The 24,594-nt window shown below is 36.0% G+C and overlaps 1 protein-coding gene across 3 annotated transcripts in view; it reads left to right on the top strand.

Annotated features, from left to right (window-relative positions):
- LOC127506738 (uncharacterized) overlaps window positions 1–24,594 on the top strand; it is a 324,637-nt gene that overhangs the window by 192,438 nt on the left and 107,605 nt on the right. For all 3 annotated transcript variants that reach the window (XM_051883502.1, XM_051883501.1, XM_051883500.1), the window contains one exon: window positions 13,799–13,881. The gene's annotated coding sequence lies outside the window, so the exon portion shown is untranslated. The remainder of the gene's footprint in view (window positions 1–13,798; window positions 13,882–24,594) is intronic.

Genomic DNA, 24,594 nt, shown 5'->3' with positions numbered 1-24,594 from the left:
GGGCTTTCGATTTAACCCATTAATTAAAAAAAAAAAAAAAAAAACGCAAATAAAGTGATTTAACGCATCCGCCCCGCCCCATCATCTTACATTTCATACCGTTGATTGGTGACGAACATGAAGCAGGGCAACAACTCATTGTGTGATGTAGCCTATATAGAATGCAGTTAGAATTCAAAATATCAGGGCAAAAATGCCCCTGTATGAGTTTTTGTCTCATATTAATATCATGATATAGTTAAGCTATATCACACGAGCTGTTTTTGTCCCAAATAGCAAATGTGATATAAATTTTATACAACAGTTCAATAAATAAGAAGTTAACATTTTGTTATATGAACCAATGAATTCAATGGCCCATTCATATAAAGAGAGCCATTTACTTAATTCCTGAATGAATCAGCCTTTTGAACGAATCGAATTAACAAATGACTCAATGACTCATTTAGACAGTTACCGCCACCTACTGGCAGTTTTAGTTTTTTTATTTAGAGTATCACTTCATTAAAAAAATAATTTTATATTTTGGGGAAAATTTGCATATACTCGTTCTCTTGTTGTTTGAAACCTGTATGACTTTCTTTTGCGGAACATTAAAAATATATATATATATATATATTGGATATGTTGGAACCAAATTGTTTTGGTCTGTAAATATGTGTAAATACCAATTGAGATGCAGCTTCTGAAAAAAAAAAAAAAGGTTTGTGTAATAAATTCTGTTGAATCAAATAAAATATTTTATTCTAAAGCTAAGCTATTTGATTCTTTTCTCATTTAACACAATAATGACTTAATCTTTAAGGGCCATTTCTCAGCCAAATTTGATGTGCGATTAATTTGCGCTTTATTAGATTTATTAATCAGCACATCATGTAAATAATTAGATAAAAAATGTTAATCGCTTGACATGATTGAACATAACATGTCAGGATGTGACAAATTTGTTGATTCTTCTTGTCCCAATTATTGTTGGCCAAACTGAGCTGTTTATCTTTGGATATGTTTAGATTTTGTGTGGAACCATTAGACCTTCACTGTGTAACAATGCTGCTGAACACAAGAGGTTTCGTGTTTACTTTCACATGTCTCCTGCCCCAACTTTTTCATTCAGACTGAATAGGAGGAGGCTGTTTGATGCTGAGTCAACACGCAAGTAGAAGCACAACAATGCATAGAAATGTTCCTGAATGGAAAGGCACAAGTTGGTGTTTGAGTGTGTTTTCTCTTTTTATATAACCCCATAGGTGTGTTGTGTGGTGGACTCATGGATATTAATTAGGTGGTATACATGATATCTAGCATGATTTTTAACCCACCATCCATGAATGAAGCCTATGTGCCACGTTTCCACTGTCAGTTTGTTAAAAATTGGAAAAAAACCCAGAACAAGAAAACCGAGCTAAAACATTTGAGATTATAAAACAATTCTGGGAATTCTCATGCTTACACGCACAGTATTGCGCATGATCTGTGTTTGTGGGAATTACTCTGGGAATGACTCATCAGTGAGTCATGGCAGTAAGGGGGGTGATTCCAGACAGCATGACACACGTGTTCCTTCAGTCAGCGGAGTACCACAAGGTTATATATCAGGACCAATCAATTTCAGTTGTATGTTTTTTATTAAGCTGAGTTTATCTAACCGCATCTGTGTGGCTTGAATTGCCTGCAGAAAGCGTTGAGAGATGCATGGTGTTCATTTTTGGCAGGACAGCACTGAATGCATGATTCAAATCATTCACGTCTGAAAACCTGTAACCTGTTTGCACTCTTTTATTTGAAGTGGTTGTTTCAGTCCCAGTAATTGTCTAGTCATCTTAGCTGGTTAATTTGATTCAGATTGTTCCCAACATTAAAAAAACATGCCCCCTTGATCGTCTGTTCTTCTTTTTTTTCAGCAAAAGAATCATGTACCAAACGTCCCTCTGACTAATGGATGTTTCAATACATTTGTTTTCTGTCCTATTTTAGGGCAGGAATTCCCAACCAGCAGTTTGAAACTGTCTTGTCTATCTACTTATCTATGTCTTTCTTCTATCTATCTATCTATCTATCTATCTATCTATCTATCTATCTGTCTGTCTGTCTGTCTTTTCGTCTATCTATATTTTTGTTTATCTGTTTATCTATTTATCTGTCTGTCTCAGTTTCAGTTCTTCTCTGTCTGTCTGTTTTTTTCTCTGTCTGTCTAACTCTCTGCTTCTCTGTCTATTTTTCTCTCTATTGGTCTATCCTATCTCTCTGTCTGTTCCTCTCCTGCACTGTCAGAAAAAATTAGCAAAATTTGTACCTCTACCTTTCCTGGTTCCCTTGTTCCTTGTGTCACTTGCTCATTGGTTGCTGTAGTCATGTGTTCACTAAGTTCATGTATTTAAGCCTCTTGTTCTACATAGTACTTTGTAGTGTATTGTTAATGTAATCCTGCTGTCAGTGAGTCTTATTGTCAAGTCTGCTCATGTTCAAGTCTGCTCATCATCAAGTCTGTTCATGTCAAGTGGTTGCTTTGTTTGTTTGTTCACTTTGTTACAATAAACTGCACTCGGGTTCATCAACTCACCTTCAGTTTGGACTGGGATCATTACAGGTGTAATGACGACTTCTTAAGTGGGAATTATGAAATTTCCAATAGCATGTTAAGGCAGCATAAATCCTCAAATTCCCCTGACTAGTTCGGATTCAATATCCAGCAGGGAGAGTGCAGACAGCCGCTTCTGTCTCATGGTTGTCCTGAGTTCATTCTTCACTCTTTTAAGTTGAGAGAAGGATCTCTCGCCCTCGCAGTTCGCAACGGGCAGGGTAAAGAACAGTCTGAGTGCAACGAATACACTTGGGAAAGTAGTCAGTAGCCCATTTTTTCATAGAATTTGCAGCATATCCTCTGGTGAACGATTTTTCGAAAACACTTGATATTGCAGGTACTTTTTAAATGTGGCTATGTGTCGTGATATTTTCTCTTTTTAATTTACATTTCATTTACATTTCGCACAACCGCTAAGCTGATGCTGCCTATCCATTTTGATTGACGCTGACTGGGAGGGGGTAAATACACTGTGACCTGACCCAATCGCAATTCTTTATATGCATATATTTTATATTCTCTCTGTATATATTGTATCATTAACTGTTCATTTTGTATCCATAGCTTTCCAGCAAAATAATATATATACAAAACATGATTTTTTTTTTAAAGGTCTAGTTATTATCTTAATCACTTGGTGCCTCCCTATTGGCTGGTGCCCCAGGGCACTCGTCCAATCCCGTCTATGAATAATCCGGCCCTGTTTATGATTGTTTTGAAGATTCACAGATTTGAATAGACTTTCAATGAAGGGACAGAAATCTTACAGATTTCATCTAAAGTGCAGTTTTACTGTGCTTTATTTATCAAGATTTACATTACTGTGTCACTATGGCAAACAAACTCTGAGAACTAAAATTTTAACCGATGGGACCCCAAAAATAGCAATCAGAGGGCATGGTTCAAGGGACATATTCAAAACTTTAGAAAAAGTATCAAAAAGGAATACCAAAAATCTGAATTCATCAAAAATTGAACAAGAAAAAAACATATGGGTATGATCATCAGCAGCCAGAGAACACCGATTGCAAGTGGCATCCACACCCAGAAATAGCTTACTTAATTTGAGGTTTGTAAAATGAATTCTATGAAAAACCTTAAATTGAATCAGACTCAGTCTGGCACAGGATGAAGAAGTGTTAACTCTGCCAGCAGCTAATTCCCACCATTCCAAATCCAAACTACGTCCGAGTTCTTCTTCCCGTTGATGTTTAAAAGAGAGGATGACTGCAAAACATAAGGAAGAATTAAATTGTATAAAAAGGATATAGACCTCTGTTTCTGTATTAAGCACTTCTCATATAAAGAAGGTTCAGGCAAGTCTGGAAAGGAAGGACAACTATGCATAACAGTTAACCGTTAATAAATGTTGATCAAATGTCATATTGTATATGTAGTCACGATAATTTAATACTAAAGCCATTCATTGCATTTACAAGATTAAAAAATGTATACAAATGGCTAAAGGCATTGAGTGCATAGCTCCATAAGCTAACATTAATTTAACTCGCTAATTTCACATTGAGACGTGGCTGAAACATTTACATTTTCGACATGTGAACTTAATATAAACGCAAATTGTCAAAACTCACCTTTAAATTTGATCGTCTTCAAGTTTAACACTTAAAATCCACCGTCTGAAAAGAGCTTTTATGTTGATAAAGGGCAAAAAAGTAGTCTGCTACCCGCTCTCTGTTCTGTTTGAAAATTTCGTAACGGCTGCAGGATTTCGACCAATCAGAATCTTGTTGCTGTGCCTAATAGTTAACACACCAACCAATCAGTAATTTTACCTATCACTTGTACCCTTGATGTGAGAACATTTATGTACCTTCATTTCAATTGTATCTTGAAAGGTACCAAACAGTATCATCAGAGGTCTTTCCAGTACCATTAAAGGTAAAGTTATTAAAAAAAGGTACAAAACTGTTCTTCGAGGAACATTATTTGTACCATCGTGTACCTTTTTTTACCTTTAGTGTGTACTTCTGCTGCTCTGTCTGTCTTTCTGTCCGTCTGTCTGTCTATTCTTCTTTCCATCTGTCTGTCTACTTATCAGTCTATTGATCTTTCTGGCTTTCTGTTCCTCTTTTCTGTCTTTTTGCCTGTCTGTCCTTTTATCTGTCTCTCCTTTCTTCTCTTCCACTTGTCTCTCCATCTCTCTTCATCATGCCTACATCAGATCTGTGCAGGTTTGCACCACATGTGGCTTATGTCATGAACCTGCATGGGATTAAGCATGCGTCTTTCTGCATACTATGTGGATTACAGCACGAAACATAGAAGTATTGTGTTTCATTTTTGATCTCTGAGCTCTTTGATTTCAACTGGATTACAGCACAAGTGAAGCAGAACTCCACTATGAAGTTTTGCCTTCTTGGGTTGTTAGGTTAGGTATTATTAATCTCTAGGGCAACTGCTGTCTCAGTCTCACGTCTGTAGGAATGACAGTGCTGCACATGAACCTCTGGTCTCATAAATTCCTTCCGGAAGGCGTAAGAGAGCTTGTGGGAGGTTCAGAGCCTTAATGCCAATGCAGAATAAACAGTAAACATCGTAAAAGAAAGAATAAAGCAATAAAACCACACAATTGAATGGAAACTTTGTAAAAACTTGCACTCTTTTGTGGTATCCTCAAAAAGTGTAAAAGTGTTTTCTATTGTTTCTCAAAAGCCTTTGAATCGGGAGTTCTTTGGTATTTAGATATGAGATCATATATCTGAATCATGTTATTTGCAGTTGTTTGTTCACTTTTTGTGCATATATAAACTATAAAAACTCTATATATCGTCACCTTGGAATTATAAGGTTCTATCTGACATTTTTGTCACAATTGAGTTATTCACATATTCTTATTCTGTGACAACTTATTTATATTATTTTTTTAAGTTGTGTACATTTTGGGACTTTTTTTTTTTTTTTAGAAAACAAAAAGGGTCTATCCACAAAGGACTATGGAATGCAAAAACTTTGAAGCTCAATATCTCAAAACCGCTCAGAAGAATGCAGATAGAACCTTATAATTCTAAGGTGGTGATATATCTATATATAGACTACACACACAACACACACACACACATATATATATATATATATATATATATATGTATATGTATATATGTCAGACAACATTTAAGCAAAACATGGTTAGGTCAAAGTGTCTGAATAATTTTATCAGTTTTACTGGTAGTCCACTGTATGAAGAATTATTGGGTATAATATGTCACCGTTTACTTTTATTTTGCTATCCTCACTTACCTAAATGAACTATTGTGTCCTGCACCCATTAGTAAAAAAAAGATCAAAAATGTCTGAATAATTTTTGGTTTGACTGTATATATATATATATATATATATATATATACATACAGTCAAATATATATACACACACTTTATTATACAAACCCGATTCCAAAAAAGTTGGGACACTACAAATTGTGAATAAAAAAGGAATGCAATGATGTGGAAGTTTCAAATTTCAATATTTTATTCAGAATACAACATAGATGACATATCAAATGTTTAAACTTAGAAAATGTATCATTTTAAGGGAAAAATAAGTTGATTTTAAATTTCATGGCATCAACACATCTCAAAAAAGTTGGGACAAGGCCGTGTTTACCACTGTGTGGCATCCCCTCTTCTTTTTATAACAGTCTGCAAACGTCTGGGGACTGAGGAGACAAGTTGCTCAAGTTTAGGAATAGGAATGTTGTCCCATTGTCTAATACAGGCTTCTAGTTGCTCAACTGTCTTAGGTCTTCTTTGTCGCATCTTCCTCTTTATGATGCGGCAAATGTTTTCTATGGGTGAAAGATCTGGACTGCAGGCTGGCCATTTCAGTACCCGGATTCTTCTTCTACGTAGCCATGATGTTGTAATTGATGCAGTATGTGGTCTGGCATTGTCATGTTGGAAAATGCAAGGTCTTCCCTGAAAGAGACGACGTCTGGATGGGAGCATATGTTGTTCTAGAACTTGGATATACCTTTCAGCATTGATGGTGCCTTTCCAGATGTGTAAGCTGTCCATGCCACACGCACTCATGCAACCCCATACCATCAGAGATGCAGGCTTCTGAACTGAGCGCTGATAACAACTTGGGTTGTCCTTGTCCTCTTTAGTCCGGATGACATGGCATCCCAGTTTTCCGAAAAGAACTTCAAATTTTGATTCGTCTGACCACAGAACAGTTTTCCACTTTGCCACAGTCCATTTTAAATGAGCCTTGGCCCAGAGAAAACGCCTGCGCTTCTGGATCATGTTTAGATATGGCTTCTTTTTTGACCTATAGAGTTTTAGCCGGCAACGGCGAATGGCACAGTGGATTGTGTTCACCGACAATGTTTTCTGGAAGTATTCCTGAGCCCATGTTGTGATTTCCATTACAGTAGCATTCCTGTATGTGATGCAGTGCCGTCTAAGGGCCCGAAGATCACGGGCATCCAGTATCGTTTTCCGGCCTTGACCCTTACGCACAGAGATTGTTCCAGATTCTCTGAATCTTTGGATGATATTATGCACTGTAGATGATGATAACTTCAAACTCTTTGCAATTTTTCTCTGAGAAACTCCTTTCTGATATTGCTCCACTATTTTTCGCCGCAGCATTGGGGGAATTGGTGATCCTCTGCCCATCTTGACTTCTGAGAGACACTGCCACTCTGAGAGGCTCTTTTTATGCCCAATCGTGTTGCCAATTGACCTAATAAGTTGCAAACTGGTCCTCCAGCTGTTCCTTATATGTACATTTAACTTTTCCGGCCTCTTATTGCTACCTGTCCCAACTTTTTTGGAATGTGTAGCTCTCATGAAATCCAAAATGAGCCAATATTTGGCATGACATTTCAAAATGTCTCACTTTCAACATTTGATATATTTTATTCACAATAGAATATAGATAACATAAGTTTATGAGATTTGTAAATTATTGCATTCCTTTTTTATTCACAATTTGTACAGTGTCCCAACTTTTTTGGAATCGGGTTTGTACTTCATGTTATTATACTGTACTGTATATGTGTATATATTATTGTGTATATACAACGTGATCTCATGAGAAAAGCGTACATTTGAAGAAATGAGAAAAGCGCACACGTACATTTACTTACGTTTTCATACACACAAAAACTTACAACATTGACGTATTTATAGCACTAAAACGTAAAAATACTTACGTATTAACAGCAATAAAACGTAAATCATGTAACGTAAAGTGTGAATGCATATGAATTCCCATGTATTAATATTAAAATCGTGGCATTAATGTTTTAAATCTGTTGTATTCAATTGTCATATCAATACATGTTTTTAGTCGAATTTATTGAATGCAGTTTACTCATCTACTATGAAAATAACATTTCTGTTCATGACTTGTGCTGCAAACTCGTTTCGGAGGATTACATAATGTTAAACAAGACTACAATTTGAAACCTTATGAATAAAATTTCTATAATTGTTTAACCATTTTGTAATATTTAGTTTGTTTGCTGTGCGACACAGAAGGTGTTTTCTCCTATGCAGCGGCTGACAGTACAAACATAGGATACACCAAAGCACAACATAAATTCACAAATCACATCCATTTTATTTGTTTGCTGTACTCCATATCTTTAGAATCAATATGTTTGTAAGGAACAGATCCGAATTCAGCCCTTTATCCATCAATCTTCATCTTCATTCTCAGCAGCAGCGACCGTCACAGTCAAAGCCCGCGCTCGTTATGATTCAAATTTGAAAGTAGCCCCACTCTCGAGAAGCTTTATGACATGGTTTACGGCACTGATATCAAACGCTCATTGGTTCTGACCTGCTTCGTCACAGATTGCGACATGCCGTGTTTCAGTGGATTGACACTGAAATGAGTGTGCGCCCTCACGGAGAGAAGCCGGATTCATCATATTTTCATGGATTAATAAGTTAAAAAAGTTAAATTCTGCTCTGTACCCTATAAAAAACTATTACCGCCAGAGAGGACTGCGATTGGAACTCATCATCATTTGAACTACTTTTGGTACCACTTTTGACATTTTCACAATAAATAAATTATTGTAATTATGCTTGTTTGTCTGTTATTCTTTTATTTATAACAGTACGGAGTTTTAAGAAATGGTTATGGGTAGGTTTATGGGTATAGGATTAGCAGCTCAAAATAACATTTTAATGTTATATTTTTACAAAAATTGTCATTTTCCTACACATTTCTCTCCATTATGTTTTATTCTTTTAACATTCTGTATAAAATGGGTATGTTTAGGTTCGGGATGGGGTTTAGGGATCTTACATTTATCTACAAAACGATAAAATGGAAATTATACATATATATTTATGACATGAAAGATTCATAAATATTTTAAGTTTTTTAGCTGTAAAAACGTAAGTATTTTTACGTTTTAGTGCCATAATTACGTCAATATTGTACGTTTTAGCACCTTTCTAAACGTACAAAAATGTACGTTTTGTGTCTTTGAAAGTTACGTATTAATACCTATGTATTAACAATGAGACCAGGCTGGTATATATTATATAATATGTGAAATAAAATTATTTTATTTTTAAAATATTAAATATTTATTTGATTATATAGCCATAATATATTATATATGTAATATATAACATAATTTAGCCAGAATTACAAAAATGTGCTGAAATCCATATAATTTATTGTGCCAGACAGTGTGAATGTCTTTACACAACTGTCCTCTCCAACCACGGCGAAGAAGGCATAATGTAGGCCTCACACTCCCTTCCTTCCCTGTCAGATGTAAATTTTGTTTTCTCATTTCTGACTATGGGTTGCCGTAAAAAAGACTGTGAAATGACATGGTGACACTGATTTCCAATTACATGCCTGTCAATCAAAACCCGAAGACGTACTGATAAAAGAAAACAGTATGGATTGACACCAGACGTAATCACATAATCTGTATATACATATTTTAAATCAAGTTCTTGAATGTGTCTGCCCATGACAGATAACACAAATATGTTTAACCACTTCTCATTTAACTATTTATTAGTAACTATTTCATGTTTTTAACTATTGTATTTCAGTAGATGTTGTTAGTCATTTGTATTGTCTTCTTAATGCACTTTGGGGTTGGCACAAGATAAATTTCGTTGTGTTACACAATGACAATTAAAGTACTTGAGTACTTGAACTTGATGCTCAGACAGATGTAGAAGGAAAGATGATAGCGGAATTGGCTGACCCCAAGCCTGCCTGACCCAAAGTGTTATAATTTTAGACTTGAGCCTCTCACATGGTCTGGAACAAGGACGGCGTTTGGAAATAAACTTGGAATTTAGCTTAATTGTAGTTTACAGATTTAGGAGGGGCCAAGTGTTCAACTTCATTTTCTTGCATAAATAGAGTGTGAGTATAGGCCAGAGACATGGGGTTTGGAAGCCACAAAAGGACTTTGAAAAACTTCAGAGCCAGAAAGGACATTCTGACTTCTACTGTTTCAAAACATTATGGCGCAAAAGACAAACATTGGCTTCATAATGCATAACATATGGTTTAAAATTATACTTTAATTAATGAATGAGGTAAAAACATTGTTGTCTTTTGTAATCTACAACAGCTTGCACATAAAGGAAATATTAAATTGATAAACACCGTTTAAGCAGTCACCGTCAAACTAAATATTTAGTATAGCTAAAAGAAGATTACAGCTATAAATATCATTTTTAACGGTCATATCATCTAGATATGTCTAAAATAGCTTCCCTAAATTTTTGTTTATAGTCTACTCATAAAGGAAGATTCAAGTCAAGGTAAATTTATTTATATAATAAATATTGTCCCAAAGCAGCTTAAGGAAAATAGAACTGTTAATGTTGTAAAATTTAACAATTATGAAACTGATTCAATTTCAGCTGTAAAGCAGATCTAATGAAGATTATAATCATTCAGTAGTGTATACCTTAAAGGGTTAGTTAACCCAAAACTGAATATTCTGTCATTTATTACTCACCCTCATGTCTTTCCACATCCGTAAGACCTTCGTTTATCTTCGGAAAATAAATTAAGATATTTTTGATGAAGTCTGAGAGGTTTCTGTCTCACCATAGAGATCCAACGCAACTACCACTCCAAGGTCCAGGAAGGTAGGAAAAAGACATCATTAAAGTACTCCATGTGACTCCAATCAATTTTATGAAGCGACGTAAGTGCTTTGTTTGCACAAAAAAACATAATTTACCACTTTATTTACAAAAATATTGATCTGCAACGCACGTTCATGAGAACTTCATGATGCATGCGTGTTGTGTTCAGACTCACGCGTCAACTCAACGCACATTGCGCGAGTGTTCACGAGAGCATCACGACCAGGGGCGTAGAATACGTGGGGGACAGGAGGGACGTGTCCCCCACACTTTTAATAAAACGTACATTCGTCCCCTGCACTTTATTCGGGTAAGTGTGTTTACACAGAGGCCAATGTGAATAAATCGCGATTTAAATTCAAAGAGACAAGATAGCCTATGCATGACCTGTCGTTTTATTCTTAACCAAAATGAGGCGATCTAAACATTATGGAGCGCTCACTCTCATGTAATATATGTTTCATACTGGAAGCTGGAGGGCGCTCTCTCGCAGGATGTCCAAAACGGATTTGTAGAAGTAATTCAGCTATTCGCTGTAACAGCAGCTGAATAAAAAGCAGAAACGTCTTGACTGATGAAACATGAAGACAATAAATACACGATTGCGGTAAGATATGGATTATGTATGCTTTTCAAGCCATCTCAAGGTATTTACAAAAAAGTATATGAATAATGCAGTGCTAATTGACAGAATTTTTAATGTTTTTGAAAGAAGTCTCTTATGCTTGCCAAGGCTGCATTTATTTAATCAAAAATACAGTAAAAACAGTAATATTGCAAAATATTATTACAAACTAAAATAGCTGTTTTCTATGTGACTATATAGTAATTTATTCCTGTGATCAAGCTGAATTTTCAGCATCATTTCTCCAGTCTTCTGTGTCACATGATCCTTCAAAAATCATTCTATGATTTGCTGCTCAAGAAACATTTCTGATTATTATCAGTGTTGAAAACAGTTGCTTAAAATTGTTGTGGAAACCACAATATATTACATTTTTCTGGATTCTTTTATGAATAGAACGTTCAATGAACAGCATTTATTTGAATTTATTACATTAATTCATTAACATTTATTAAATAGAAATATGTTGTAACATTATAAATGTCTTCTGTCACTTTTGATAAATGTAATTAGCTTTTTTTAATCTTACCACAATGAATGGTACCATGGTTTACACAAATATATGAAGCATCACAACTGTTTTCAACATTGATAATAATCATAAATGTTTCTTGAGCAGCAGATCATCATATTAGAATGATTTCTGAAGGATCATGTGACACTGAAGACTGGAGTAATGATGCTTAAAATTCAGCTTTGACCACATATATTGTTCATTTTACAATATATTCACATAGAAAACAGCTATTTTAAATTGTAATACTATTTCACAATATTATTGTTTTTATTGCATTTTTGATTAAATAAATCCAGCCTTGGTGAGCAGAAGAGACTTCTTTCAAAAACGTTAAATAATTGTAATGTTTCCAAACTTTTGATAGGTACTGTATATTCTCTACCTTATTCTGTGATCTTTTTTTTTTTTTTTTTTTTACATTGTATAAAATCCACGAGGACTTAATGCACAAGTGTTTGTAGTACATAAACCAATCATAAAATTGTCATAAAATATAGGTAAAAATATTATAGATATTGGTTATTGTTCAGCAGTGTATTTGATTTCTTATTAAAAGCAAATAGATTTTGAATTAAAAGTAATAAAAAAAATAAAAATAAATAAAAATTTGTCAATTAGACAGGTCAGATAAAACTGACATTTCTGTCCCCCCCACTTCTGAAACGATGACTAGGCCCCTGATCACGACGCATATGTTTTGTGTTCACGCGAGAGCTGGCATTGTTGTGTGAATGCTTTGGATAATATTATTTTTGTAAATAAAGTGGTAATTTATGTGTTTTTTTAGCACTCACGTCGCTTCATAAAATTGAGTTTAAGCCACTGGAGTCACATGGAGTACTTTAATGATGTCTTTTTCCTTCCTTTCTAAAGTGGTAGTTGCATTGGATCTCTATGGAGAGACAGAAACCTCTCAGACTTCATCAAAGAGTTTGTGTTCCAGAGATGAACGAAGGTCTTACGGATGTGGAACAACACAAGGATGAGTAATAAATAACAGAATTTTCATTTTTTGGTGAACTAACCCTTTAAAGGTATTGTTCACGGTGTCATTATTTATTCACCATCATGACATTCTACAGCTGTTTTTAACAAATAAGAAGATTTAATAATCTTTAAGCTGCTTTTCCAGTGAAGACAATAACAACAAAAACATAATTTAAATGGTGGCTTTTGCATTATATTCCAGGTCGTTGTGTGAGGACTGAAATTTAAGTTGTTAACAGAAAGGTTAGGTTTGTTGTTAACATCAGGTTGGGCATCAGTGACTTTATCAAAAATCTTTGATTCAAGCATTTCTCATGACCAAAGATCATTGGTGCCAAACTTGGTTGTAATCAAAAGCTGCTTGTCCACCATCGAGCCAAACAGCTCTAAGAATGTTAAGGAACGGTTCCAGTTGTATTTCCACTTGATCCTTGTACAGAACAGCACGATTACAAACCATTCTCGGCCCAGAATTCTCGGCATGGTTGTCTAACCATGCTTAATCATGCTGAATCATGCTGGTACAATCCGTCGCCACTCAGGATTGGTCACTTGTCTGTTGCCTTGCTACCAATTTCTCTGTAGCTGGCTAAGCACACTATTTAAACACAAATTAATGATAAAAGTAAGAGAAATCCTCCATAATGCGGTTGCTATTTGCATCTCATATCGTATGTAAACTCCAAAGCAAAGACTGACGCATTTGTATTACAATCCAAAGAGCTCCATTATCAACTCCAGAGTGGAAAATAAAACCATATCTGTACCGGCTTTGCCTGATCGGCACGGAATGGAATCGTTAAGCAAAGAGAACAGTTTGGCCCAACGGTGGAAAAGCGGCTATAGAGTATTTGATCTGTAAATACTAATGAGGATTTACAAATCAGAGTGGCAATCTGCCTCGTACTGCTGTTATAATGTCCGACTGATTTATGGAGAAAAATATTAATTTAGGTTCTATTTTCTATGTTTTAAGGAGACGCTCATGGTCCTTTTCATTCGGATCTGGCCTGCAGATCGAAACGGATTGGACATCTGGAGAGCCGGCAGGATTCCCAGGTGGGCCGATCCATCTGTCTGGCATTGCTTTGATAAATAAAGATTATGTGTTTTACATTTATTTACATATTTTGTTCCGGCCATGGCAAGTTCAAAGGATTTCATTTTATGATGCAGACTGCAGCCACTGTAGGAATTAACCCTTCTAGGTGCTGCCATGAAATGTATATGTAGCTCAATATATTGGTCATCGGAGGTTTGAAGTATGAAGAACTAGGCGTGCCACTTAAAGGTATAGTTAAGTAATAAATTAGCAATTTAACCCTAACCCTAAAAAAATGAAAATAATAATAATGAATCAATTGAATAAATAGACATTTAAACTGTTTATTTTATTGATGTCTAAAAGCTTAGTTAAATGTAACAAAAATAAAACATTAATGTTTTTTAATTAACACATAAATACATTTAAAACTGTATTTAATTCATGTTTTTAATAATTAAATGTAACAACTAAAAATTCTGTTGCATTGCAAACATTAAATAAAGCGTTTTAAATGTCTATTTGTTTATTAGTCAATTTTTTAAATTGATAATTAATTCTTTCTTTTTATTTTTAAATGGTACTCCTAGTTCTCCACTATGTCAAACGCCCTATCCAAAGTGGCATATAAAAGATCCACTGTTTTAATTTTTTTTTTTTTTTTTTTTTTTTTATTGTAGAACAATATTTAGGGTTTAGTTTAAAGTTGTCATTGTTGTGTCCTTTGTATTTTCCATGCTAAAACTTTCATTTGTGTTGAATAAGCCTTAAACAGGGGACCCTTTTTCTCTAAAAAAAAAGCCTTGGGATACGAAATGTTCCATAGTTCTTAATAAAGACTAGTTGAGAGATACGGTGAACACACCCTCGTAAGTTCATCAAAGAGCGAGGCCAAAGGTTAAGCTGAAATGCGCGACTAACAGAAACTCTGCTGACAGGCCGACGGCGACGTCAGTGACAGGACTGTTATTACTGTATTATTCAGCATTATTACTATGTATTAACATCACACATCACTGTCTGCAAAAAGGACCTTTTTGTTGTGTCATTGAATGTTTGCAGATCCTAATCAGACATACTTCTGAAATCATGTGGAATCAAATAATTGCATTCACATCTTCACGCTCCTATAAAGCACAATCTGTCTCCCACATGTCAGATATGTTAAGTTATCTGCTGCGATCCATCTTCTCTTCAAAGTGAAGCTTTGTGTTTGAGGAATGCAGTGGCTGAAGTGAAAAATGTCTATTAATAAGCTGTGCCCTGTTGGGGACCCTATTTCGGCAAAAATATGTCATGTCTAGTTAGGGTGTCGCTGACTTGTCTATGAGAAAACAGGCTTCAAAGCAGGACATTAGCATCAAACTTAAGAAAACAGGCTTTCTACTGGGCACATCATTCACGCACTCTTGTGGCTTGGGAAGAAAATAAAATGTGTGCTGTTTTGGGGGGAGATGAAGAGGCTTGGAGAGCATGTATATTCATGTTGACAGTCTGAGAAATCTTTAAATGAGGGTTAGAGGTTAAATGATTGTAACTTTAAGCGCAGAGATTTGTGCTGGGATGAGATTTGAGAGTAGTCTTCAGGGGAATTCACTTAAAATTGAGCTGTGATCGCCGACACTTATTTGCATGTGCTGTTTTTTTTAGGGTGCGTTCACACTTGTAGTTCGGTTCGTTTGGTCCGGACCAAAAAAAAAAAAAAAAAGAAATTTAGTACTGGTCCGATTAGTGTTCAGATTGCCAATTTTATGACCGAACTAAAAGATACCGAACCTTAAAGCATAGGGATACGTTCACAACCTGATTGGTCAGATTGACGGATGACGTATTGCCTATTTTAAAACGGAGCTTACCGAACATCCAAAACAATGCTGTGTGCTGAAGCATGTGTGTGCTTGTTGTATGTGCGTAGCCTGCATATGATGGTATTTTGGCCAGCTGGGAACTCGAGAAGAGCTTAAAAATGTGTAAAGGAGTCAAACCCTACGGAGAAATCCCTCTGTCACACACACAAACGATCTGCTGCGTGGAGACATGCGTCTGATGCCTTTGATGGGCAAACTTGCTACTATGACGAAAAAAACTAATATGCGTGAGGATTCTGTTCTTTTTTAGGGTCTCATCTTCCTGTTTTTGGTTCATTTACATGTCTTTGGTCTGTGTTGCATTCATATATCATTCAAACCGCACCAGAGTTCATTTGGAAGCGGACCGAGACCCATCTTTTCAGCGGTCTCGGTCCGCTTGTTTGGTGCGCACCAGGGTTCAGATGGCAGCGTTCACACATGTTCAAATGAACCGCACTAACAGAGCAATCGCACCAGGGTTTGTTTTAATCGAACAAAACATGACAAGTGTGAACACATCCTTAGTGTCAATGACTATATAGGATGCAAAAAAGTTTTTGTGCTGAAATACTCAAGTAGTGCAACTGTTTTGTCAATTTATTAGCTTCTTGTTCATTTTACCCGTGTTCATTCACTGTTCAGCTTCAGCTCATGCAACTCAATCAGATCACTACCCCAGGATTATTGACTGTAATTGGATGATAATAACATTGAAATATAGATTTTAGCTTTTGGGTTATTGCAGAAAATATGCTCTGTGACCACAGAAAAAAAAATAAAATAAAATAAATCCTAGCCTAAGTAATTGATAGACATACAACCATGTTCAAGTTACAGAACTTTAACCTTCATCATTCCAGTCTTGTATAAACAGCCTCAGAGGCTTTACTTGCATTTCTGACAACCTGGAGGCCTGTATTCTGAGCTGCTGTAGTTATTGACTTCTCCATTATATATGCTGTCTTGAGGTTTAATCTAGTCATGCAGTACATGAGGGAAAACCCACCACTCAGTGTCTTGCTGAGTGAGATATTTGTCTTTCACCTCTTGAAATCCGTCCCCTCCTCCCCTTCTTAAGGGTTATTGACAGGTCTAGAAGGCTCCAGGGTGAGTGGAGGGGCATGGAGGGGGCGGGACCCTGGTATTGAGTGACAGCCTACTGTTATTGCATCTACTGACAGATAGATCGTGTCATTAGTTCTCCATGGAAGGAGGTGGAGATCCATCTAAAGCACTCTCAATGCTTTTTTGCAGCAGTTGAAACATGACTCTGTATTATTCCACAGAAAGAACGTCAACGGAAAATTCATATACTTCAGACATGCTGTTTAATACAGGTATTCATGCAGAACTAAAGAGACTGATATTAGATCAGTGGAATTACTGACAGTGACCTGATTATGTCTGTCACCAGTCAGCTAGTATGTATTATTTAGGTTTGATGGATCCTTTCAGCAAGAGAATGATCTGTTTTCGGTTAGTTTACCATAATGTATATTTACACGATAAGATAAAGGTGGACGTGCTCTATATTGAGTAAAGTCAGTGCTAAAAGGTGTTTTTTTTAGGCACAGTGTGTAGTGTCATGTATTGAGACTTTGACTAGCAGAATCAAGTCACATTTCAGCATATTCTGGCGAAGAAGTGCCCATTTAAGACAGGAAAAGATTGTTTTACTGACATGTAATGCAACCAGTCTGTAAGATTTTTTGGGAACTTTATTTGATAACGCTTCATTTTAAGGTGACAGCGTTACATATTACTTGTACTTACTAGAGTAATAATAGTAAATTGTACATATGTACAAGCAACTAACCCTAATTCAATCCCTAATCCTAACCTTAACCCTATAGTAAGTACATGTAGTTAATAAATATTACTCAGTACTTGTTTGTGTAATTACACTGTAATAACGTCACCTTAAAACAAAGTATAACTTTTTTATAACTTTATAATTGTATGATGTTACAAAAGAGTTCTATTTCAAATGAATGCTGTTCTTTTAAACTTTTTATTATTGTTTTCAGAAAAGTCTCTTGAGCAGCAAATCATCATATTAGAATGATTTCTAAAGGATCATGTGACACTGAAGACTGGAGAAATGATTATGAGAAATGAGAATTTATACGGCTCCACTGGGTTAATAAAGGCCTTCTAAAGTAAAGCAGTGCGTTTCTGTAAGAAAAATATCCATATTTATAACTTTATAGACTAGCTTTATCACTAGCTTCCATACGTGAGCCAATTCTGGCAGAAGAGTGAACTTTGACCGGACGCATGACGTATTGACAAATGCGGACGTGCAAAGGATAGAGCAAAACAAAACACCGGTCATGAATTAGAAGTCTAAAATGAACATTTTTAAAGAGAAATGTCAGAGTAGCTTGAGTTTGTTGCCCAGCCCTATTTGTTTGAACTGCAAGAGGCACCTAAGCTTACGTTACGCCTGCGTCCTACATCATATGCCGGAACTCGATTATCTCATGAACACGCGGACGGATGTTACTACAAACTAGTGATTACAGTTTATAAAGTTATAATTACGAGTATTTTTCATACAAAAATGCATCGCTTCATATCAGAAGGCCTTTATTAAGCCCCTGGAGCCGTATGGATTACTTTTATGATGGATGGATGCATTTTTTTGCCTTCAAAATCTCATTATTCATTATTCATTCCCATTATAAAGCTTGGAAGAGGCAGGATATTTTTTAATATAACTCTGATTGTATTTGACTGAAAGAAGAAAGTCATAAACACATAGGATGGTAAATTATTGGATAATTTTCATTTTGGGGTGAACTAACCCTTTAAGATAGTATATTTTATTTATTAATATTTTAAAATAGATTTTGGTTTTAGTCATAATTAGTTTTAGATTTTTAAAAATATGTATATACACCGATCAGGCATAACATTATGACCACCTTCCTAATATTGTGTTGGTCCCCCTTTTCCTGTCCAAACCGCCCTGACCCGTTAGGCATGGACTCTACTAGACCCCTGAAGGTGTGCTGTGGTATCTGGCACCAAGATATTAGCAGCAGATCCTTTTATGTCCTGTTAGTTGCGATGTGGGGCCTCCATGGACTTGTTTGTTCAGCACATCCCACAGATGCTCGATTGGATTGAGATCTGGGGAATTTGGGAGGCCAAGTCAACACCTCAAACTCGTTGTTGTACTCCTCAAACCATTCCTGAAACATTTTTGTTTTGTGGCAGGGCGCATTATCCTGCTGAAAGAGGCCACAGTCACCAGGGAATACCGTTTCCATGAAAGGGTGTACATCGTCTGCAACAATGCTTAGGTAGGTGGTACATGTCAAAGTAACATCCACATGGATGTCAGAACCCAAGGTTTCCCAGCAGAACATTGTCCAAAGCATCACACTGCCTCTGCCGGCTTGCCTTCTTCCCATAGTGCATCCTGGTGCCATGTGTTCCCCAGGTAAGTGACACACACGCACCCGGCCATCCACGTGATGTAAAAGAAAACGTGATTCATCAGACCAGGCCACCTTCTTCCATTGCTCCATGGTCCAGTTCTGATGCTCACGTGCCCACTGTTGCCGTTTTCGGCGGTGGACAGGGGTCAGCATGGGCACCCTGACTGGTCTGCTGCTATGCAGCCCCATATGCAATAAACTGCGATGCACTGTGTATTCTGACACCTTTCTATCAGAACCATCATTAACTTCTTGAGCAATTTGAGCTACAGTAGCTCGTCTGTTGGATCGGACCACCTGGGCCAGCCTTCGCTCCCCACATGCATCAGTGAGCCTTGGCCGCCCATGACCCTGTCGCCGGTTCACCACTGTTCCTTCCTTGGACCACTTTTGATAGATACTGACCACTGCAGACCGCAAACACCCCACAAGAGCTGCAGTTTTGGAGATGCTCTGACTCAGTCGTCTAGCCATCACAATATGGCCCTTGTCAAACTCGCTCGAATCCTTACGCTTGGCCATTTTTCCTGGTTCTAACACATCAACTTTGAGGAAAAAATGTTTTTTTGCTGCCTAATATATCCCACCCACTAACAGGTGCCGTGATGAAGAGAAAATCAGTGTTAATCACTTCACCTGTCAGTGGTCATAATGTTATGCCTGATCGGTTTATAGTTTTTATTAATTTTGAAGCTGAAATAAAATTACAATAGGTTTTTAATTCAAGTCATTTTTAAAAATAGTTTTAGTAAGCTATCAAAGCCCTGATTTATTTTTAGGCCATTTTCAACTTGTCAGTTAAATACATCAAACTTCCATGCTGTAACAATAAAATGTAAAAAAAAAAAAAAAAAAAACATCAGTACACCGACCCATGACATGGTAATACAGCACTGATACAACGTGTTGAAATAAAGACAAAATCATACATCGATGGATATAAATATAACGAAAGGAGAGTGTGATGGAACTTATTTGGCCTCTTCAGCTAATGTGCTAATGTCCAGCTTGCAGGCAGACACTCTTATTTGAAACATGTGGGCCTCGATAAAAAACCCCAAAGTCTCTCTCTCCTCTTTGATCACTTAACTTCTCTCTGAGCAGCCCTTGTGAAAAAGAAAAAAAAAAAGCAGCTGCGGCAGATATTACTGGACGTCATCCAAAGCTGATGAAACATACCTCGGTAATCCTCAGCATCTAAGCACACAGTATGTCATGCCCAAATGCAAACACACACCTCAAAGGTGAGAGGCACTCAGTTACCGCTGCAGGTATGTCAGGAATGAATACATATGCTCGCAGGCTGACGACCAGAAAACTGTCCGCAAGTGAGAATTTCTGTATGTCTGCTGCAGAAGATGTTGCTGAAGTGGGACGTTTGCTAAGTTGTCGGAGAGATATTATGTGTGTGTTTTTCTGATAGGGCCATGGACAGCAAGAAAAAAAAAAAATCTTTCTACAAGTAATAAAATGCTGCTAATTATATAAACGTGCATTAAGGATAACAAAATAAATAGACTTTTCTAAGCTTTATGAGGATGAATATTGAAGTTAATATTATTTTTGACTTGTACTACAATGATACAGTTATTGTTGTTTTTGATATTTTATTTTACATAGGCAAGTTTATGCTATTTGAGTCTACAAAAAATTATGCAATAAATAATGTATGCAATTAAGCATATAATAATAATAAATGAATTATAATTTGTTGTTGTTGCTGTTGTTAATATTTTAAAGAAAATACTTAGACTTATGAAGCCTTATGAACCTAATATATATATTTTTTTACTTAAATTTTATTGTTGCTTTTCTTAATTTTTCTTTTTTCTTTTATTTTCTTAATACTACTACTACTAATACTAATACTAAATGTGTGTGTGTGTGTGTGTGTGTGTGTATATATATATATATATATATATATATATATATATTAGGGTGTAACGGTACACAAAACTCATGGTTCAGTACGTACCTCGGTTTTGAAGTCACGGTTCGGTACAGGTTCGGTACAGCAGGGGGAGAAAACTAAACATAAAATTGCTTCTTTTTTTATTAAACTGGTTTACTGAACAAATTGTATCTCTGTCTTTAAATAAATTAAATTACAACTAAAAGTTTCTTAAGGTAAAAAAAAAAATTATCTCTGCTAATGCTGTGTAAACTATATAGGGAGCCCTTATGAACATTACAGAGCCCAATATATTAGCCTAAATTCAATTGGTATTTATTTTTAGATATAATAATCAACGCTCAAATAACATTGTATGCAAACATGTAAGAATTTTTTTTGCATTAACTTCTAAATCTAATTATACAATTGTTTTTACTCCAATTCGTTGTTGAAAATCATTTATACACAGTGCCTGTCATTTTCATGACAGATTTATTTAAACATACATTAAATAATCAAGACATCACTAACAGGTTAAGTAAAATATAATAAATGTATAGGCTAATATAGTGCATATATTAAGTGAAAGAGTTCATTTCTCTAGCGAACTAACAAGCTGTGGACACTGGCTTTTTTTGAGGTAGCTAAATGCTACGTGACATTGTTTACAAGCTGTTTTATTGAAGTCTTTCCACCGTTGAAACACTGATTGAGCGATTACAAGAGATATTATACATTTCAGTAAGTTGTTCTGTATCTTTCAACATACCTTCAGATGTTCATTCATGTTTATTCTGTAACCAGTATTAATGAGGAAGAGATGATCGCATTCACCCGCACTCGCCACTGCCGCTGAGGCGCCTGAACAGAGATCTGTCATGCCACATCAAAGCGTGTCAAAACGGCATTTTCTGTATGAATTTCTTGATAAAATTGACAAAATTTGAAAGCTGACACTTTGTTTCTTATCGAAAGTAACAAAACGCAGAGCTTATTGCGGTTATTGGTGGTTAGGCTATAACGCTGTATTCGTCATGTACTGCTTTTGTCTTATCCAACTGTCTTTGTCCGTTGTTGTAATTCACTGGGAAACGAAGTGTTCCCAAACAGGATATGTTGCAATGTAATGCATTCGGTACACACGTGCACAGTACCGAAAGCCCTGTACCGAAACGATTCGGTACGAATACGTGTACCGTTACACACAATTTGCTCCCTGACTCATATGCGTCACAGTTATGCTTAGTTTAGTCTGTTTTGGTTTCATCTTTTAGTTTGCTCATCTTTGTTTCCTGTTTCCTTTGTTCTATGTTCCTGTTTGCTCCTTAGTTGTCATGGAAATCCATCATTTGATTAATTAGCACACCTGTCTGTATTTGAGTTCATTACCCTTGTGTATTTAAGTCCCTCTCTTTGATCAGTTCTTTGTCTGGTATTGTTCTTTTGTTACACAATGTTTCATTGTTACAGAATGTAATTTTGTGAGTCTTAATTTAAAAGCTTAAATTTATGGGCCTTATTTTAATGATCTAAGCTCATGGTCTAAAGCGCATGGCGCAAGTGCACTTAGAGCGTGTCCGAATCCACTTTTGCTAGTTTAATGATGGGAAAAATGCTCAGCTAAAAGGGTTGTCCCTATTCTCTTAATGAGTAATGGGTGTGTTTTGGGCATAACTTGAAATAAACCAATCCGAGTCTCATCTCCCATTCTCTTTTAAAGCCAGTTGCGCTCACGCTATGGTGGATTCGCTATTTACACAGTGGAATTTGCAAGCAGAAAAACTGAATGCTTCTTTAGCAAGGAAACAGCTTTAACTTTGCGTAGACCATCTACGGGACAAGCTGGATTAAAACAAAGTATTTTATCTTTATGTACACAATAATAATCTTTTACATTATAATCCTTTTCTTTTTAATATTTGGCATGTTTGTGTCCTGCTGCACGTCGCTGTGTGTATAATAAGCAGAGTGTACGTGCGTTATGCCTATGTGTTATAGGCGCATATTACTCATGCGCTTTTTAAATAAAAAAAAAAAACAAATATTGCGGCATTGGCTTTAGACCAGGTTTTAGCTGGTGAATGGCGCAGTCATTTTCATTTGCCTCAAAATAGCAACGTGCCAACAATGCGCCTGAACATACCTCGTTTTCAGAACAGCACGCCTATGGGTGCACAAATGGGCACAAATGCATTTGCTATTTAAACAATGTGCCGCAGGATGTGAAAATGATAACTGCAAAAAAATGATAACTAGCAAAAAAAAACAAAAAAACACTTGTGTTGCGCCTGGTGCTACATTGTGCCGGGTGTATGATAGGGCCCTATGTCTTATTATTTTGATGTGATTATTCTTATTATTTTGATGTGTTCATTGTGATTAATTACATAATAATACATAGAACATATGATGCATTCAAATTCATTTAATTTTTTACGATTTTGTTTACTTTTGTATGATAATTTTGTACTGTGGTCATGAAGTTTTAGGGCATGCATTCATTTGTTTGTTTATAGTTATGAAAGGCATTTATAGAGGTGATGATTTAGAGCTCAAGTCAAGTGGCTGCTGTTGTATGTTAAGTGTGTGTATGTGTGTGTGTGTTTGCGCTCATGTATATGTGCTGTTGTTGTCCATTGCAGTGGGAAGAGCTTGGCCAGTTTTCCTTGTTTGGGATAATTGCATGTTTCTGTGGTCTGTGGTCCATTCTCTGTCTCTATGTGGCCAGGGTATCTATGTGGCAGGATCCACATTTAGGAGCACTGTCTCCACTGTCCAAATCTGTCCCACTCCTTCGCTATTCCTATAGAATTGCTTGCACTTTACCAATATAATACCCAGTGTATTCACCAAAATTATATTCTAGTTCTGTGTGCAATTGGTTTATTGGGTGCTTCGGTGTCTATAAAGCTGAAAAATATATTGCAAAGTTGGTAAATTCATGAAATATTTAATGCACTTAAGGGGGGAAATGGTAATAAATCAGCCGCTGCAGTGTGTGTGTGTGTTTGTGTGTGTGTGTGTTTTTGCAGGAGTTGAGCTGTGTGATGAATGGATCATCTGATCACTGAAAGAGACCAAATCAAATGATTTATGCGGGAGAGTGCGAAAAAGTGGTCAGGGTATTGTGGTGTCTTTTCAAAAGAATTGCAGTGAACAAACGTTATGAATTATTTATTGTGCTGTTTTTTTTTTTTTTTTTAAGAATCTGAATTGCTTATCTGGCATTTCAGACTGTACAGTTAACCTATCAACATTTGTTTTTCTTGTATTTTGTGAAGGTTAGGGTATTACATCCTAATTAAAATTCTAAAGGTATTTTTAGGCCCATTCACACCAAGAACAATTACTCTTAGGCCCACACCAACTCACAATAATGTTCTGTTTGTTATAAGTGCACTGCAGTTTTGTAATTTGACATTGTCTGAAAAAGTTTGAATAACGGAGATTAGTTTGACTGATTTCCTATTTGGCATTTTAGACTATATAATTAACCCTTTAAGACCTGAAGGCATTTTTAGAGTTGTTTAGAGTTGTTTT

This window comes from Ctenopharyngodon idella, chromosome 24 (assembly GCF_019924925.1).
Source record: "Ctenopharyngodon idella isolate HZGC_01 chromosome 24, HZGC01, whole genome shotgun sequence".
Lineage (NCBI taxonomy): Eukaryota > Metazoa > Chordata > Actinopteri > Cypriniformes > Xenocyprididae > Ctenopharyngodon > Ctenopharyngodon idella.
Note: the sequence above shows the minus strand (reverse complement) of the source record. Positions and strands in the feature narration are given on the sequence as shown.